This window comes from Pinus tabuliformis, chromosome X (genome assembly GCF_031772625.1).
Source record: "Pinus tabuliformis cultivar Carrire ecotype Pingquan chromosome X, CPIR1, whole genome shotgun sequence".
Classification (NCBI taxonomy): Eukaryota; Viridiplantae; Streptophyta; class Pinopsida; order Pinales; family Pinaceae; genus Pinus; species Pinus tabuliformis.
In genome coordinates, this window is record NC_142308.1 from 224958799 (window position 1) to 224973040 (window position 14242).

Genomic DNA, 14242 nt, shown 5'->3' on the forward strand with positions numbered 1-14242 from the left:
CCATGAACTGAGATACTTGCAGGTGGGGAATTCCAACTCTACGAAAACAGTAGCAACAACAACAGTGGTGATGCCCTTCTGCCGCTGCGGGAGGGCGAGAAGGTGCCCCACGACCAGACCCTCTTCGACATGGTTGTCTTTCTCTTGTTCTCGCCATATGAACAGAGAAACTGCCCAGAATGTCCGCTTCACGGATCCAATTCCCAATCTCCAGAGTCTCCAGAGGGCAGAGAATGTTCCGGCTCGTCTGCACCTGAAACTGGTCTTGCCAAGAATGTCGCTGCAACATCTTTGCTCCTGCCTTAAAATCCCTGGCCCTCTCTTGGAACCTGAGCGCCATGAATGCGCTCTTCTCTCACCTTCTGCCAGCATTAATTTTCATTAAGAACTGGAGCAGGGGCTCCCTCATTTATTCCCCCGGCATGATGTGCCTCGTCCCTCCACGGGCTGGCTCGTGGCAGCTCTCGCTGGCCATGTGGCCTTGCCATGCTTTCAGTACTTTCACCCGCATCCGGGTCAACTTGACCCTAGAATGTTAACTATAAAGAAAAAATGAATTTGGATCTGGAGTTTATAGTTTTGAAGATGACATTGTAAATGGGAATGGATATTATAGTCAGTGAATATCAAGGAAGCTAGTGCGCCCCCTATGGGACTTAATGAGCTAACCTTGGATTTCTCATAAGGTTATCATATTCATACAATGATGAACCATTGAGAAATATTTTGAATGTTGTTAGTTGTTGCGGGTGTTAGGTGGGTGAGCAAGTGAATGGTTAGAGCGGTAAGGATAGGCCTGGTTTTGTAGAATTCAAATGAAGGAAGATGTTTCTGTAGACAATGATGAACACTAATGCGAGGTAGTTAGGTAGAATGAAGCGAAATAGTTATTTCATCCATATGGGATGTCATGGGTATCACTCAGAACATAGGGTTGAGGAGTGATGTAATTATATACCAATAGATTATGATGAAGATATGGAAACAGATAAACTCTTCTTCCTCACATAATTCAAATAATGTTCTCAAATTAATCCTTGTCGACATTGAAATGTGATTAAGTAGCTCATGTAATTCCAACCTAATAAATAAATTGAAAGGATAGTGTGTGGTGTTGATACCTCCCATCGACCTATCCGCCTCTTGTGTAAAGTAAAAGGTTAAGATCCAATTCGTAGGTGCAAAGTAGAAACAAGAAATTTCCTTGTGGTATGAAGAAAATACACATACTTGTAGTAAGCACTTGTGACAAGGGTATAATGAGGAATATATATATATATATATATATATATATATATATATATATGGAATTATATAGCTAACTAGTTTGGGAAGCTCATGAACATGGTGTAATTCATGGTAATAATACCAAAGAGTATGAGAAGAAATTTGTATTGCGGTAGTAGAAAATTAAGAAACAAAAATGGTTATGATCATGAGATGCAAGAAGTGGTGTCAAAGTATTAGGTTCAACCTTCAAACCTAATGGACATAATTGCAAAACTAATAATTTCTTGAGAAAATACTAGGTTACTGGACTTACGTTGGTTCCGGAACAACAATATGGAGGAAATAATTATAATAATTATGTACTGAATAACCATTGGATGGTAAAGAAAACATAAAAATAATTCAACTTTGTTTAAAAAAAAATCACTACACACACCCATACAGGAAGGAATATGTAGTATGTAGAAAATCTGACTTTCCTCAATAATTCTGAGATAATGCTTGAATCAGCAAGTATACCATTTTGAGTGAGGAAAATGATAGGTGGATTATAGAAAAATTGAGGAAGCTAGCAGTGAAGAAAAAAATGGCAATAGAAACTATTTCTCAAGGTGACCGAGCCCAAAATTTTTAACAAAAAATGATTGTGTCAATTACAAAGGGCAGAGTGGATTTTTTTTTTTATCACTTGCCAATATTTTTTGAATTGTACCCATGCTTAGTGATATACAAAAATATATAAGAAAACCAATGAATTTTCACTTCTTGATCACTAACACTATAGCAAAGTTAACACTATTAGTAATAAAGGGAAACAACATACACCCACTTGATGTATGGTTGGCCTTGAGGGGAAAAAGTGGGTTCTTACAATTATTAAAGATGGATTTAAAATGGTAGAGCGATGTCTGGATGAACATCTTATCTAGTAGTTAAATAAGTTTTCAAGAACACTAAAATTCAAATTTTAGGTTGTGGAAGATACTAATAGAAACAAGAACTGATATTGTGGTATGCAAAGAGGAGTCATACAATACATAATCTCATAAATCAGAAAACAGGAAAAAGGGACTTGACCAAATGTATAAATAAGTCTAATCCCATATAAAATAAAATATTTCTTATAGATTTTACCACATTAGTGTTATCACAATATATATTGTGTTATTCTATTATATGAGATGAAGTTTCAAGGAATTCATTCATTCGGTTTCTGCCACAATATTTTTCCAAACTACAAGTATAGAACCTTATGTCCTACTATTCTAGCTCACAAATAGTGTGTGGCTGCTTTGACACTTCCATTATGGTACACATGGAAATAAAAATTTAAAGTGTAAGACACATTCCATTGTTATAAAACACATGGTAGCATAACAAGTTATAATCCAGGGGCATTAGTAGTGGTAGATTGTCTGAACATTAAACCATACCATATTCTCAGATAATTGGGTTCACATGAGAATTGAGTTTAAATTTTGTCACATTGGAAGGTTGAAAGAATATAAAGGCGCACCCATGATAAGGCTTGAGTTTTTATGAGAGTCCCAAACTATCTTCACTAATTTTAAATTAGAAATATCCTAGTTCACCGCTTCTTGGTCATCAAATTAGGTTTTGCTTGGCACATACACTGGTGTGGTATTATTTTCTTCACTTGATTGAAGTGTCACTATATCTAGAAAATGAGTCCTTGAGATGCATATCTATGGCGAAAAACCTCAAAGGATCATAAGAGGAATAAAATAAGGAAACAAGATAGGGAACTTATAATTATATCCTATTCTGTAATAAATAAACTTAGGAAATATATTTATATATATAATATGAAAAAGCGTGCCAAGGAAGTGTTGCAGTTGGAAACCAACGTTGGAGGATATGACAGAGTATTAAGTAGGTCTGTAAGCTGAAATTCAGCACATAATCGAAATTTATATTGTAACTTTCTTTTCAAGAGTACACAGGTTTGAATGTCATGGTTTATTGGACATTGAGTATTTCCAGATGTGGTGAACCCTGTAATATGAAAACTCTTAATTGATATTGAACATATATCAAATATGGAGAGACATAGGTAGCTAGGTCGTGAAACTAGCTATATAAATTGAGGGTTGAGGTTTGAATTTGACAAATAAAGTTGACAGAAAGTCGTATGTGTGAACCATTATGTACTAACCAAGGAAAAAATTTGTTGGCTGAAAAAGATTTGAAAGCACTAGACGACAATGCAGAAACAATGTAGAAATTTCCAATTGTATACTCTACTGAATGATTGGATCAATGGGTGAATTCACAAAAACTTGCAAAAAAAAAATTGAGGATTTTTTTTTAATTAAAACAGTGATGGGAAGGTGAATTGAAATCATGTCACTAGGAAAGCTAGTAAGATAGAAGGAAAATAAACAAGAGTAGACCCTCAAATGACAAAACCTTAAAGATGAAATTTATGAGAGGCACAACCAAATCATGGAAGGAAAGCCTTAAATTTAATTTTGACAAGAATGAAAACATACTCATTAGATTGAAGATGGTTGGAAGAGGTGAAAATAAATTCACTAATACATTGTGTGTGGATATAGATAGAAGTGTGAAACAAGTAAGTAACTATGTGGGTGATGTCTTTATACCTTTGCTAACTATTAGAAGGGTTTGGATATGTGTACTCAAATAATCCGAAAAAAAATTGATTAAGGACACTTGATATTTTTTTTTTTTGAACTGGTCAGTAGAAGATTACCTCACATGGAAATACACATGATGGTTATGTACTGGATACAAAGTAACAAAATCATAGCATAGAGGAGAACAATGCAAATGGTATGGTAATTATGGATTCCATATCTAAGCAATATGAAAGGACAGTGTGAAATCCCTATATTAAACTTGACAATAAATCCCACCTATGTCATTAGATATAATGGTGAATAACTGAAGAAAAAATATATATGGCTTTGTCATGACATTATATAAAATTGTTTGAATGCAAATGAATAGGGTGACAAATGCACATGAACTTTTGTAAGCGAGTGCCAACATACTGGGAAAAGGAGGTAATCTCCTTCTGCCACCGAAAAAAGAAAATGAAAAAACAAGGTAGACATAGCTAATCTCAATTGAAGGATGGTTCAATCATGATGTAGTAACCATGAAAAGGGCCAAAGTAGTAAGTGCATAACTTGTAGTGTAATATTTTATGTTTAACCTGTTACATACCGTTCATTTTTAATTGTTATTTTGTTATGGGCAAAGTGAAAGGAAATATACAAATTTGTACATATAAAATTTCATAGTTATGGTTGCCAGGTTTAGTATAATAATCTACTAATGGTACTGACATTGAGTAATGTGGGAACAAAAATCTAGGAAGCACATATTCGACGTATATGTAAATGTATCAGAGGAGGAGCATGATATAACTATGCTTGAGACTTGAGTCATCACAACGGATGGGAAAAAATGGATGATTGATAGTGTGAAAGATAGGAAGTGATTTCTTGTAAGATGAAGGTTTGTGACAATGTGAGGAATATAGAAAAACATTAATACCACACCGAACCCACAACATGGTAATTGGAGCTATCAATTAGTATTTCCTTGCAATGTATTTGGAAATGATGGACATGAAGTTAAGGGAGAGACTTCGTGATGGGATTAAATGCATCTCAGACCAGAAAGAGATCCAACTCTGGAATTGAGTTGTTGGTATAGATAAAGCACAATGAGAGTAGTTATTTTCAGAGGGAATACATTGGAACAAATCATGAAAAAGGAAGAGTTACCAGTAAAGTTCAGGGAAAAGGAACTGAACGCCAAACACTAAGGAGAGTGTTAATAAAAGGGGAGGAGGATGTAATATACCTCCATTGTTATAATATTGTTTTGGACTAGATTGAGTTACATTGGATAGAATGGAAGAAAATCCATGTAAAAGAAAAAAGAATTGTTGGAATATTATTAATAAATGAATAAATATGATGAATGCGCTTGGGAATGAGACACCTAGAATTGTGATTCTTGCCATGCCTTCTTGATAAGAATTCTAGATGAAATTCGATATAAGCTTAATGTATGGGAGAGAAAGATTCATTAAGTTGTTTATCTGGAGAAAGATGTTAAACATAGAAAAACATAAAAGCATTGTGGGAGAGAAAGGCAGGATTTTATGGTAAAGCCTACCCATATGGATAAGAAAAGGCACACAAAGCGGGACGTTGCTAAAAGGAACCTTATTAATAAGGAAAGGTATTAAATACTTGTGGAAGGTATTAATAGGGTATTTTTATCCGTGGGCAAGTATTCCTAGCTCAAGGGTGAATTGGAGGAAGTCAATTCTAAGTTGGGTTGTGGTGCTCAATTTCGAAGTGACTCCCTATCAACTATTCAAGATTGAATTAATTGGATTTATGGTTTTTGGATCATTTGATTCCATATTTTTTTATGTTGTTGTTAATTATTGTACGAATACATCTATATGTAATATTATTTATAAATATAGATACAATAAGATGTGGGAATTTTTGAATGGAAATGCAACCAAAGTCCTTATCAAGAGTTAAATAATAACATATGGTTGTTAGGATATTTAAATGTAAGTTTATTAGAGAATGTTAGAACCCTACTTACGTAGTTATGGTTAATAGGATTATGTAAAATCTCAAGGGTAGAAAATATTGGAGTAGGCATAGAAAACTCTAAGTCGAGGGAGAGGGGAGAAGCCATAAATATACTATGATGTCACCGAATCCATAATAACAGAACTCTCTTGCTTGGAATAAATTTTAAATTAACAAGGAGGTTAAATTAATATCAAATGGCTAGTATGGGAAATTAAAAAAAAAAGAGATGATGTTGGGTATTCAATTAGGGTCTGATTGGTTACAGTTCTATATGTATCTTATTATATGTGGTATATTCTGGTTACTGAAGTATATATAAATTTGAAAAATGAGCAAGAACAATTTCAAAATTACATGGAACAGGTTGATTGCATAATTAAGGGATTGTATCATAATTTGAATTATAGCTTATTGTAAGATCATCTTATAGAAGAATTCAAGATAACTTAAATAGATAAATTCGGTAGTATCAAAGGCTGGAGATCTATAATTAATCGATCTTTGTTTCCTGTCTTATTATGGAATTTCTTTTGGGGTCGAGCTTTAGGTTCATGGTAGGGCACAGAGAACATGGTATTCGTATACTTAAATCAACAATCAATAATTATTTAATTTATAAAAAAACTCAGATTCAACCTGAACTGCTACGATGAGGTTAAAAGGAGAGGGGAAATATAAGGAATTGAATTGATGTCATTAAGAACACTTAGATAATTACACCATATACATATAGATATATATATATATATATATATATATATATATATATATATATATATATATATATATATATATATATATATATATATATATATATATATATATATATATATATATATATATATATATATATATATATATATATATATATATATATATATATATATATATATATGTATGTATGTATATATAGATATAGATATAGATAGATAGATAGAATGAAGAAATATAATGTGCATGAAATTGGTAAATGATATGATTGAAAATAGCACAAGATATCCTACAGGCCAAGGTCATTCGTTAATAGGTGTATAGAATACCAAAGTTTTTCAACTATACAAACAAAAATATTGTTCTAGTTCTGAAGACCACAATACAAATTTTCAAACTTCACTGGAAACAGGTGATAAACAAAAAAAACTCAGTGATATTATTAATAAATATTATAACATATACCTAAGAGAGATAAACATTATACAACTATGTCAGGTAACACATAAAAAAGAGTTCGTGCTAGTGTCTTGGGCCTCTTTTAATACTGAAACAACTATGTAGAGTAAAGGAGCTCCATACATAGTAGATAGATAAAATATTGGTCTTCATTATTTCCTTGTATAAGGGAATCAGAGATTAACCGGTCTAGAATGTTATACAACAATGATCTCCATGTTGGAAGAAGTGGGCTCCAACCTGGAACTAATCTGAAATAGGAGCGACATCCATGGGAAACAATCCTAAAATGATCTAAATACCTATAAGCATGGAAAATTTTAGGGGCTAATGTTCGCCCAGTGGGCTAATTTTCCATGATTTTTCCACAAAAAAGATTCGCCAATTTCCAATTTTATAAAAGACGATTCGCCCAAATTTTAGAATATAAAATTATTTTACCTTAAAAATCGCCAACATTATATAGAGACTATATATAAAATAATTATAAATTTGATTAATTTTACAAATATATCAATAAACATTTATAATTTGCATATTAGGGATTAGTGAGATTCGCCAATGTTTTAAACTTCAAGAAAATTTTCCATCCTTAAAATTTTCCTTGCCTATAAGAAAATCATAACATGAGAATACTATACAAAGGAAACCCAAAATTTTATAATAACAACGATGATAGGAAAACAATATAAAACAGAGGGGTTCCCAAAACCCTTACCATTGTGGGAATGGCAATCGATAGGAGTAGGGGCACTCTTTCAAGGTGCGCATGGGATCACGCTAAGGGGCATGTGCCAAATATAGAGGAAACCATCAATTAATAGACCCCTTTCCAACATTATTGGTAAAAGAAGAAACTATAAAATCATAAAGGGGAATAAGGAAATACTTAAATTTGTTTTCAGAGATTACAGAAGCGAGAGTCACTAGGAACTAGTAATAGTTTACCTAGAACCCTAGAAGGTCCATCCATGTCAACAGTTTCGAAAAAAATTGGTACTTCCAATTACCAAGTCTCTGCATTATGACGATGAATAAGAAACATTTGTAATTATAGAGTTTCGTATGAAAAAAAACCGAGTTACAGGGGAAGTGGGAAAAGTACTTCCAAAAACACAGGTAGAGGCAGCTGTAATGATTACCTTTAGGGAGATGTTGAATGATATCATGTCTTATAGAAGCTCTAGTAACTAGGTTGAGCTGGAGTGTTGGTGCAACTGAGGTGCACATCAGCCAGGTGAATATCGCCCAGAGTTCTCACTACATCCAAAGAAAAATTAAGCTAAAACAAAATAAACATAAGATAATAGGAGAATCAAAACTTTACCAAAAAAAATTACAAAAAATGAGTAGCACATAAAGGAAAAAAAAACAAATGAAAGAGTAGAACCCTCGCTGCAATTTTGATAAACCTGAGGGTGGAAGCCAAGTGTTCATTGAACCATTTATTTTTGGACATTAGGTCACTCTGCAGGTTACATAAAACAAACTATCATAGATCACCAATGCATCAGGAGTGTAAAGCTTCACGCTGAAACAACAGTAGCATCAAGGATTTGGATCATAGCCTCCGACGGAAAAGTGCAAGGTAAGAAGAATGAACCTCACCGTTCAACAAAAGTATTTCACATTGTGCCACAGACCGTCACATGTGCCCATGTGATTAGGGCATGCATGGCAGTAGTGGAAAGAATCACCTCAATCTCTAAGCAGGACGAAACCGAAAAATATTAAAGGAGAATCAGTCTTGAAGGTACAGTGTCATGTATTGGAAAATTCTCGATAAAGCAAGACATTCATATGCATGAATCCATCAATATCATCCCAGCAAGGAGAAAAAAAAAACCAAACCACTATTTTATATCCCCAATCTAACAAAAAGAGTAAATTCGCTATATCAAGGCAGAGTTTTCCACGATTTGGTTCCTCTACAACTCAATGTCAAGGCATGCCTCTTTTGAGATGTGAAAAAAATGAATTCAATAATGTACCAAAGAAATTAAGTTGTGTACAAAACTTTAAAGAACAGTGAGATTTTGTAGTAGTGGCCGCGTCGATCACACATACACAACTAGGAGTGACATGTTAGCACCACAATAATATAACCATAAGATTCATTGGTATAATAGTATCTGAACATGACCCTAGAATGTTAACTATAAATAAAAAATGAATTTGGATCTGGAGTTGATGGTTGTGAAGACGACATTGGAAATGGGCATGGATCTTATAGTTAGTGAATGTCAAGGAAGCTAGTGCATCCCTTATGGGACTTAATGAGCTAACCTTGGATTTCTCATAAGGTTATCATATTCATACAACGATGAAGCTTTGAGAAAGAATTTGAATTTTGTTAGTCATTGTGGGTGTTAGGTGGGTGAGCAAGCGATTCGTTAGAGCAGTAAGGGTAGGCCCGATTTTGTAGAATTCAGATGAAGGAAGATGTTTCTATAGACAATGATGAACACAAATGCAAGGGACTTAGGTAGAAGGAAGAGAAATAATTATTTCATTCATATGGGGTGTCACGGGTATTACTCATAACTTGGGGTTGAGGAGGGAGGTAATTATATACCAATAGATTATGATGAAGATATGGGAACAGGTGAACTCTTCTTCCTCATGTAATTCAAATAATGTTCTCAAATTAATCATTCTCAGCATTGAAATATGATTAAGTAGCACATGCAGTGACAACCTAATAAATAAATTTAAAGGAACCATTACCGTCCTATAGTGTGTGGCGTTGATACCTCCCATCTACCTATGCACTGCTGTGTAAACCAAAAAGTTAAGATCCATTTCCTATGATAAAAGTAGAAACAAGAAATTTCTCTATGGTATTAAGAGAACACACATACTTCTAGTAGGCACTTGTGACAAGGGTATAGTGAGGAATATATATACAAATGGAATTATATAGCTGACTAGTTTGAGAAGCTCATGAACATGGTGTAATTCATGGGAATAATACCAAAGATTATGAGAATAAATTCATATTACGGCGGTAGACAATTAATGAAAAAAAAAGGTTATGATGAAGAGATGTGAAAAGGTTTCTCCTCTAGGTTGAATCCCTGGAAGTTTTGTATAGTTTATGAGCAATAAGGCTTTTACTTATCTCGCTACAATGAGGGTCTCTATTAAATTATTGCTTGAGGCTATTTGTTTTTTCAGCATTGTGTTTGCTGATGCTGAGTGGGGTTTCAACCCTCCTCCTTGATTTTAATGATAAAAGACTTGAGATGTGACCATTTCAGTTGTCAACTATTTTAATGGCTTAACTTATTTTCCTTTGGATTGGAATTTGCAATTGTTGTTGGTGTATTTCGTACAATGACTAATTTGAACAACTATTTAGTGAAGTACACGATATGTCTTTGTTTCTATAAGTTTTGATGATGATACTCTAATACAAATGAAATGAAATTTCCTTTCATTTTGGTCATCGGTTATGTTTCCATTGTATTCTTTTGGTTTTCTTGAATGTATTTTTTTGTTAAAGAAACTACCGATGAAGTTCTTGGGCTATCTATGGCTCCACTCTGGTTTTACAGGAGGAACTTGAGACTATTCCTAGGGTGTTATTCGTTAGTTGGCCTAGAGAACTAACTCAACTTCCCTATATCGCAATACAAATTTAAATTTGTTAATTAAGTAGGAAATTCCTATGCCAGTTTTACAACTATTTCATCTTTCTAAATGGGTCGAAACTTTGTTCAATTTGTTTTGCAGGAAATGTATGATTATAGAGACTTTTCGTGTATATACTTTTCGAGTTTGTATTCCTGTTTACTTGCTCTTGTTACTATTCAATGCTAGAACAACAATTTTCAACATAATAAATGACTGCAAATATTGTTTCCCCGTGAATGGATAGATTATAATTCTACTTATATATGCTTAATTTATTCAGAGAAACGAATTCATGTAGGAATCATTTCCGTTTATCAAACAGAACAAGAAACTCGTTAATTAATTGAATACACAATCTGGAATTAAGAAAATAAAATGAGTCCTTACTAATTAGTAAAACAATTTATTTAATATATATATATATATATATATATATATATATATATATATATATATATATATATATATATATATATATATATATATATATATATATATATATATATATATATACTTATATGTACTTTACTGAGTTACCAACCACAAGACCAAAGGAAATCGAATGTTCCTCCCAACCTACAAGAACCAGAAACACTTATGACACCCCTTGAGACAATTTCATACACAGGAGAAGTTTACCTTGTTTCTTCTAACTCCCTAGACCACCTGGTCCAAACCAGCTTCAGTCCTAGGGTTATTTTCCTTCAGTGAGTCCCACTAGCCAACCAGCTCAAGGATTAAGAATTCTGCAAAACCAACAATTTTTTGAGTTTTCTTTTTTTGTCCTCCTCTCTCTTGCGTCAGGTACCTCTACCATATTGGAATTTTTTCCAGAGATTTTCTTTCCTGGGAGAGAAGTTGGGCAGGTAACCGTCAACCCAATTGTTTATTTATTTTAACTACTTCCAGGTATGAAATATTTTCTCTTTATTCTATCCTCGCGACTCATGGCTGACTTCTCTTCACAAAACTTTATAATTAATTTCATCTTAACAATACATTATTAAATTAAGTCAAGTATTTATGTGATTTTAGCTGTAGTAAAGTGAAGTAAAATAAAGTAATTCTTGAGAATTATCATAATACCATCAGGGTGTTACATCCCCCCCCCCCCACCACCACACTGCTTAAGGGAAACAATGTGCTTGGTGTTTTCTTACCTCGGGAATAGGCTTGGATATGCCTCCTACATGAATTTTTCATCCTCCTAGGTAGCCTCTTCCAGACTAAAGTGTTTCCATTGCAATTTAACCTGAGGGATAACTCATTTCTGCAAAAAAAAAAATTCTCTCTGCTCGAGAATACACAATGGTTCGACTAGGAATTTCCCGTGTAATTCAACCACCCATCAGCCATTATTATTGTTATTTCTCAGCAATATGCTTGAAACATAGTTTTTTTAAATAAAAAAAAAATATTTCCACTACCTGTACAACCTGCGAGTGAATGATGTGTCTAGGGTTATGTATATATTTATTTAATAAAGAAACATGAAACACATTATGCACACGTATATGACTAGGTATGACTCACTGATAAGCCACTAGGACAATTCTAGCAATGATCTAGAATGGGCCATAAAATCAACGAGCTAATTTGGACCATCAAATCCACCTTAAAGTACTCCACTTGGGTTTTATCCTCACATATACATGTTCTCTGATTTGAAATTCTCGATAGGTTCTCCCCTGGTCAACATAGTTTTTTTGTTGATCTTGGGTTGCCTTTAAGTTGTACCAAACATTTTTCATAGTAGCTTCCATCTCTTAAATCATATCTGGTCCTAACATCAACTTATCCTCTCAGCTATTCCAATATCCAGGTATTCTACATCTACTTCCATATAATACCTCAAATGGGGTCATTTTTAACGATGCATGATAACTATTATTATGTGCAAATTCCACCAAGTGTAAATATTCCTCCCATTTTATGGGTTGCTGCGTCACATACATCTTAAGAATATCTTCTAACACCTGATTGACTCTTTTGGTTTTCCCATCCATTTGCAAATGATAAATGGTACTTAATTGTATTTGGGTGCCCACACCAGTAAACAAGGCCTTCCGCAAGGCAGAAGTAAACCTTACGTCTCTATCTGAGATTACCATTTTAGGTATGATGTGTAACTTGAAAATTTCTCTCATAAATATGCCAACAATTTCTACATCATTATAGGTTGATTGTACGGGTATAAAATGTGCAACCTTGCTTAATTTATCCATTACTACCATTATGGGCTTATTTTGTCTTCTTGACCTTGGCAGCCCAGTGATAAAATCTAATGTTACAAACTCCCACTTCAACTCTAGAATGGGAGAGGTTGAAGTAAGCCTATGGGGAGCTGATGCTCTGCCTTCCCTTGCTAGAATTATAAGAATTGTGCCAAGTACTGGCTTGTCTTCAACTTCATGGCCGACCAAAAATAGTTTCTCCTTAATGTTGTAATTAAATTTTGGTACCTTGGGTGCACAGTATATGGGTTTATGTGGTATTCATCTACAATAAATATATTAACATATTGTTGGTTTGGTACATATATGTGATTCCTATATACCAGTATACCCTCATTGTCAAAATTATAGCCCAACTTTCTTTCTAAGCAGTCTTCCTATTTTCCTACTTCCATAAGAAATAATATTAAGGATCTTTTAGAGAAGCTTCTTTAATTTTATTTGTAAATTGAATTTGTTTTACTAATAGAAATCTCATAAATACAGTTCAATCTTTCACTTAAAGCACCGACCACCCGATTTTCCTTGCCCTTCATATGCTTGATGTCAAAGTTAAATTTTCTTAAAAACATAGTCCATCTTTCTTGACAGACGTTCAAATTTGGTTGATGAAAGAAATTATTTAGGCTATTCTGGTCTTTCATAAGGATGAATGTCTTCCCTAGAAGATAATGTTGCCAATTTTTTAAAGAATGAATTATTGTTGTAAGCTCTAAATCATATGTTGAGTAGCGTTGTTCATGCTCCTTTACTTTTTGTGATTCATTTTCCACCACTCGACCCTCCCACATCAATACTCCCCCAATTCCAATTTGGAACACATCCATATAAGCCAAGAATTCTTTATTCGGATCTGATATCTTCAAAATGGGTGTAGTAGTCAGAAAATGCCTCAACCGATCAAAACTTTGTTAACGTTCCGCAAACCACTTGAACACCTTCCCATTTTCCAACAAGGAAGTCAAGGGATGAGTCATTTTAGAAAATCCTTCAATAAAGTGATGGTAGTCCTCGACCAACCCCAGAAAAGAAAAAATATCTACCACATTCTTAGGGACATGCCATTTCATGATCGATTTGATTTTCTCTGGATCTACTGCTACACCCTCTTGTGTGATAATATCAGGGAAAATTTTAAGAACCCCCCTAAATTTATAAATATAATAAATGGGCGAATCTCCATGGTATATAGGAAAAATGGAAGGCGATTTTATCAATAATATAATATGTATATATAATTTTTTGGCGAATCCCTCACCAAGCATGGCGAATATTTTACTCAATTATAAAATCTTGTAAGATCTTGGCGAGTCTTTCACTAAATAATAAAACTTTGTAAAGACCTAGTGAATCTTA